General features: G+C 35.0%; 1 long non-coding RNA gene across 2 annotated transcripts in view; it reads right to left on the reverse strand.

Annotated features, from left to right (window-relative positions):
- LOC109548703 (uncharacterized) overlaps positions 1-6,354 on the reverse strand; it is a 131,224-nt gene that overhangs the window by 124,462 nt on the left and 408 nt on the right. The gene's annotated exons all lie outside the window — the stretch shown is intronic.

Here is a 6,354-nt window from a genome sequence, read left to right on the forward strand (position 1 = left end):
TTTATCTATGTAATGAGCAGACATATCCAACTCTCAAGTGACTATTTCACTTCGTAATAATGATTTATCTATTGCTGGGAATGCTTAAAGTTAGACTCAGTTTTCCAAGATTTCTGCCAGAAATATCAACAGAAGAAAGGTCACTGTTCTTGAAAGCTACGTGATAGGTGAAGAAATTAGGAGAAAGAAAAGTTTCCATGTTATCTTTCTTACCCAGGCAAACTAGTTTTTATCTATTTGATATGAGAATAATTTTTAAAGGATAATTTATCATTATGAGCAAACGTTACACGGAAATTGCAATGTAGAAATATTTCCTTTCTGGCATCTAAAATGTTCTGAGAGACACCCAGGAAGATCATTGGTACATAAGATAATTAGTCTATTTTGCCCTTGGGAAGACCCTAGAAGGGATTACTGTTCTGAGTCTAAATGCAGTTCTCTGTGCTAGAGCAGGGTCTCTTAGGCAGCCTGAAACTCCTGACATTACCTGCAAAGTTATCCACATAGGTCCACTTTCCCTGTCCATTTTTTTGAGGGAAGGAGATAGTGGCTTTAATCAAAGGATTCTCTGACTTTAAAAAGCATAAGATTTTTAGGGCAGTAAAACTGTGATGGTACAGTGGTAGATACATAACATTAAACATTTGTCCAAACCCACAGAATGTACAACACCAAGAGTGAACTCTAAATGTATGTTACAGACTTTGGGTGATAATGATGTGTTGATGTAGGTTCAAAGAGGTATAAGCATGAAAGCAGGAGCACCATCACAACTGATAACCACTGTTCACATGTTGGTAAACATCTCTCCAGATTCTTCTGTCCCTCTTTCTATCTCCACACACCTTCACGCGTGCACATACACACACACACAAGTTAAATGTATATATTTACATATGAATAATTCTTCATAGAAAGGATACTCAAAGTATGTTACGAACATGATTTTATGATACTAGCACAATTTACATATGGCTAATCTCACTGATGTTATTTTCTGTTGGCATTTTTTAATAATGATAAAATGAACATTATGGTGGCTACATCCTTTTACACTCATTTTCTCCTTGGGAAAAGTGTCAGGGTGTTATTTCTGCTTCAAAGTATAAAATAACTTAATCAACATCATATTTCAACATCAACAGCATATTTCTCTCATCAATCAGCCTTGGACTGATTGGTAATAATCAGAAGGTAATACCTTCTTTTGAGAATTGCCTTTATTCTCATATTTATTGACATATTTCTCTTTTATTAATTGAATTTTAAAACTCATTTCAGATTATAATAATTTACACATTTTGACAACATGTATTTTCAGTTTATAATTTTAACCTTATGTATTAGCTAGTGTAGACTAAATTATTTAACAACTAGGTCTCTACATTTATAATGGCTCATTCAGTGAAGTGGTTTTGGGATCCAGGTGCTTTGATCTTGTGACTTTACTGTCAGCTCCTGCCTTATCATCATCTACATCCAGCTGAGGTGGGGAGAGAATATGGAGGAGGTACACTGGCATTTTGTAAATCTTGGCCCATAAGTTAGCACACATTACTTTCACTTATATTTCACTGGCTACACTTAGTGGCAGATGGGATGGGGAAATTTAGTCCCTGGCTGGGCTGTTACTTCCCATCTACAACTGTATACTCTAGGAAGGATGAACAAAATTTAGGAAACAGATACAATTTCTGATACAACTTGGACCGTTTTGACAAGCAGAAGTTTTTAAGTTTTATGAAATTAAATCAAACATTCTTTTTCTTTGCAAATTACTTTCTGATTCATTGCATAGGAGCATGGAGACTGAGCAGAAAGTGGTAACCCAGAGCTCGCAACACTCTTCTCGTTGGGTTGGGGAGATAGAAATGAAGTTCAGAGCCTCCAAGACAACCAGGACTTGAAGGATCGAGATCCCAGAAAAAGAGGGGACTGCAGAAAAGGAAGCCTGCCCTTCTATAGATAACCTACCCTCAATGCATTTGCTGACCCCGAACCAGTGCAAGTCTTGTGAGAGGCTTTGAGAAACCATGCGGAAAGCAGCTTCTAAAAGGCTAAACCTTTAAGCAAAGGACGCAGTGATTGGATGGTTCCAGGAAGACTGAATTTTGAGTTTACCAGGGAGGAATGGCTCAGGCCCAGGAGGAATGAGAGCCTGAAGGAGCTATGCTCCAAAAGTGAGGGCAGATCAAAAATAAAATAGCTTAACCAGATATAACTGCCTACCAGAATGAAATTAAATCTCCTAAAAACATAATATCTGGTAATTCCACTTGATAGCTCTCTGCACCTGTTTATGACCAGAGTGATAAACTGGTTACAGGGAACCCGGAATGATTCACTACTTCCCCTTCTCCTCCCTTATCTTTTGGTTTCACTGAAAGAATGCTGGCTAACTGCTTTGGAGATGTAAGGTTGCTTTTATTTATTTATTTATTCATTCATTCATTCATTCAGAGGACATGATTTGCTTGTCCTGCCATGAGTTAAGCAGCCTCTGTGGATTGTTAGAAAAAAGGTTTTCTTTCTTCCTTTTTATCTCCTGTGGGCCACGGAGATCCTACAATTCTAGAATAGTTGGTGGTTCACGTTTGACTTGGCTCCGGTTATAAACTGGAATTTTTACAAACGAAGAATTTATTATTGCCATTTAAAAACAAATTGTAAAACAAGCAATTGGTTTAGGTATTTGATATGAAAATATAGTCCCATTCCTTTATTTTAATGTTGCTATAGAACTGGGGGCAAAAATACATTCTACTTCTCAATTTTCCATGCTCCATACTTGCTCTCTGTCCTTAACACTAAATGTGCTAACTTCCTTGTTTTTAAATCACATTTTTAGTTTCAAAAAACTTATTTTTGTTACGTTCTACAAATACCATCCATTTAAATTTTTTAGAAAAAAATCTAGAGGGAAAAAGCCATAGAAGCTAAAACTTTTCCTACTTCCAACAAATAAGAAGAGAATAAGTCTGCTTGTAGAAGGTGTTTTTGAAAAAAAATTAGTTTCTAATTATATCTTGGTAAATAAATTTTATTTCTTGAGCAAAATGGGTTTTTAAGAAATATAATGTGAGATTCTGGAAATGGAGGATACAGCAAAAAGAGCATGCACCCTTTCTATCATGGTATTGCCATCCTATTGTATTTCAGCTTGTGGACAGCATATTAAAATTAAATTGTGTGAGTGTGTGTGCAAAAAGTAAGTGTCCAATTTAAAATTTAAGTTCATTAGTGGCATCAATACAAATTCTCTGGTCTGAAATAGAATCCTGCCCCCTTCTCTGACACACACAGAAATTAAGAGTATCCATGCATGTCAAATACAGCTTAAAATAGCTGGGCGTTTAGATAAACATAAAAACTATGTTCTATAAAAGTGAACTAAATCCTGTGGGGCATATAGGAAAAAAAATAACTACTTTTGCTCTATGCTTTTGCCTTAAGGATATTCATGAAAGAGGTTTTTCTATTTTGTATTTATTTGAAACATTTCATAATTAGTCCCTAAAAGAACTGTTAGACTCACCATAAGGTAGAGAAAATAAATACATTTTTAAGGTCTGGATTTCTATTATATTTAGATTTTAAAAGTTTAAGCAAAGCTTGCTAATTTCACTCCATTCTTTTTGTAACAGAACCAGTTCACAAACTTGTGGTGCATCAGTTTGAGAACAGTTTTATTTTACCTGTACAGATTTCAATTACCTAAATCTTTGATGCTTTAGGCCCCATTTTTCAAAGCAGAATTCATTTTGTTCTTTAAAAGCATTGAACAAACCAGAAAATGCATCATACCATATACTGAGATGGAAAATGCTGAATTTGTGTGCTTTTTTCCCAGTAAAAAACATTTAAAATTTTATCAAGTGACATTATATATTTTCTACAATTCAATTAAGAGTTAATAGAGATGCTAAGAAACAAGACCTATGACTAAAAACAAAGAGAAAAAAGACAATATAAACAGACCCACAGGTGATTCAGGTATTGAACCCATACATTAGTAACCCCTAAAGAGTATTTTCAAGAAAATAGGTGAAAAATCATCAGATCCCAATGACTTCACCAATGAATTCTTCCAATTATGTAAGGAATTAAGCTAGCATAACCTTGACTCTAAAACCTGACAAGTCATTACAAGAAAGGAAAATTACAGGCATGTTTCTCTCATGAATAAAGATATATAAATTTTTAACAAATATTGTCAAATTGAAGTAAATAGTATATGAAAAAAGAATACTATATCATGATCAAATTGAGTTCATTCTGGGACTGCAGAGTTGGTTTAACATTTTAAAATTAATTTAATTCACCACATTAAAAGAAGAATTTAAAAGCTGATCATCTCAAAAGATTCAGAAAAAGAATATGATAAAATCCTATAACCATTAATGATTCTTAAAAAAAAGTCTCGGCAAACTAGGAACATAAACTTCTTGAATCTGACAAAGTAGTTATAAAAAGTATCTATGAAAACATTTATATGTAATGTTATAATACTGAAAGTTATCACCTTGACTTTAGACATAAGTTCAACACTGTGCTGGAGATCCTAACCAGTGCAATAAAGAAAAAAATAGAAAAAGAAAAAGGATTAGGGATTGTAAATGAAGAAATAAAATTATCCACTTTTTATAGACAACTTGCTTGAATCAGTGGATAATCTATCAGAATTTACTTTTATTTAATTTTTATATACTAGCAACAGTTAGAAGAAATTCTTAAGAAATATACTATTCATAATAACATCAAAAATATCAATACATAGGGATACATCTAGCAAAAATTTTGCAAGACCTCTACACAGAAAACTATAGAACATTATTGTGAGAAATTGAGGAAACCCAATAGAATTAGAGAAATACATTGTGCTTAAGAATTGGAAAACTCCATGTTGTAAAGACATCATTGTTCCCCTACTGCAGTGCAAGCCCAGTCAAAATAGCAATAGGATTTTTTTAAAAGTAAAACTTGACAAGCTTTTTCTAAAACTTACATGGAAACACAAAAGGGTCTTAGTTAAGACATTCTCGACGAAGAAGAGCATTGTAGGAGGACTTGTTTTACTAAGTCATTATAAAGCTATTTAAGAGAGTGAGTTGCTGAAGCAAGGATAAAAGAATAGACCAATGGAATAAACAGAGAGCTTATAAAAAGGCAACAGATGTAGAGGTGCTTGGTTCATGAGAAAGAACTGGGGGAGATGGGAAAAGAACAGTATTTTTAATAATAATGATAATGGAAAAATTGGGTATCCATACAGGAAAAAAAAATGCAACTTGATTACTATCTCATACCATACATGAAACTAATTACAGTTAAAGTATAGATATAAATGTGAATGACAAAACACTAATAATTTAGAGTGCAAGAAAGATTCAGATGTCCACTAAAGTTTTCCTCAAAACTGTGACTACTGAACACCATACACAAACACCATCTTCGGGGCGTCTCCAGATGACTTCAGGGAAACGAAAATATAACTCTTCACCCCCCCCCCCGCAATAAATCCTGCAGAATTCATCAAATGCCATTAGATAGTGATAAGATGGGAATCCCCAGGTGGTCCAGTGGTTATGACTCCGTGCTTCCACTGCAGGGGGCCCAGGTTCAATCCCTGGTCGGGGAACTAAGATCCCACAAGCTGCGTGGTGCGACCAGAAAATAAATTAATTAATTTAATTAAATAGTGATAAGGCAAGATTAGAGTTCTGGAAATTTTAATCTGGCGTGTTTGAGGGGAGTGAACCTGAAAGCGAGGAAATTAAGAAGCCCCAGCAAGATTTGGCGTGTTTGAAACTTTTAATAATATCGTTAGTTTTGAAATGGAAAGAAAGGGGCAAATCAAAAAGACACTTCAAGAGGACTTGGCCATTGGGTTGATGGTGTTGGCAAAGTGGGGAAAGGTCACAGTGACTCAGAGGTTTTGAGGCTTAATCATATCATTAACAAGGGTAGAAAATCAGACAGGCAAACTGCTTTGGGGAAGATAATGACTGAGTTTGAGATAATGGCAGGATATCCAAACAGAAATGCTCAAAAGAATGGTAGAAATAAGTTACTGGAAATAAAGGGGCCAGGCCTAGAGTGACAGAGTAGGATGTCAGTAACGTCTGTGGGTAAATGACACATGTCTGGCTACTCACTGTCTGTCCCAATTCTCTCACATCCATTCACCGAGTTACAATTGTGGTGTCATCTGCGTAAGCTTGGCTGGTTTTGGAGTAGAGGGGAAAGGACAGTGCTGGTATAGAGACTGACAATTCTTCAGAGGGCTGCCTGTGAGTAACTCTTAAGTCACACAGATACTAAGCAAAATTGTGAACTAAGCTTGTCTTAAGG

Source organism: Tursiops truncatus, chromosome 9 (genome assembly GCF_011762595.2).
Source record: "Tursiops truncatus isolate mTurTru1 chromosome 9, mTurTru1.mat.Y, whole genome shotgun sequence".
Classification (NCBI taxonomy): domain Eukaryota; kingdom Metazoa; phylum Chordata; class Mammalia; order Artiodactyla; family Delphinidae; genus Tursiops; species Tursiops truncatus.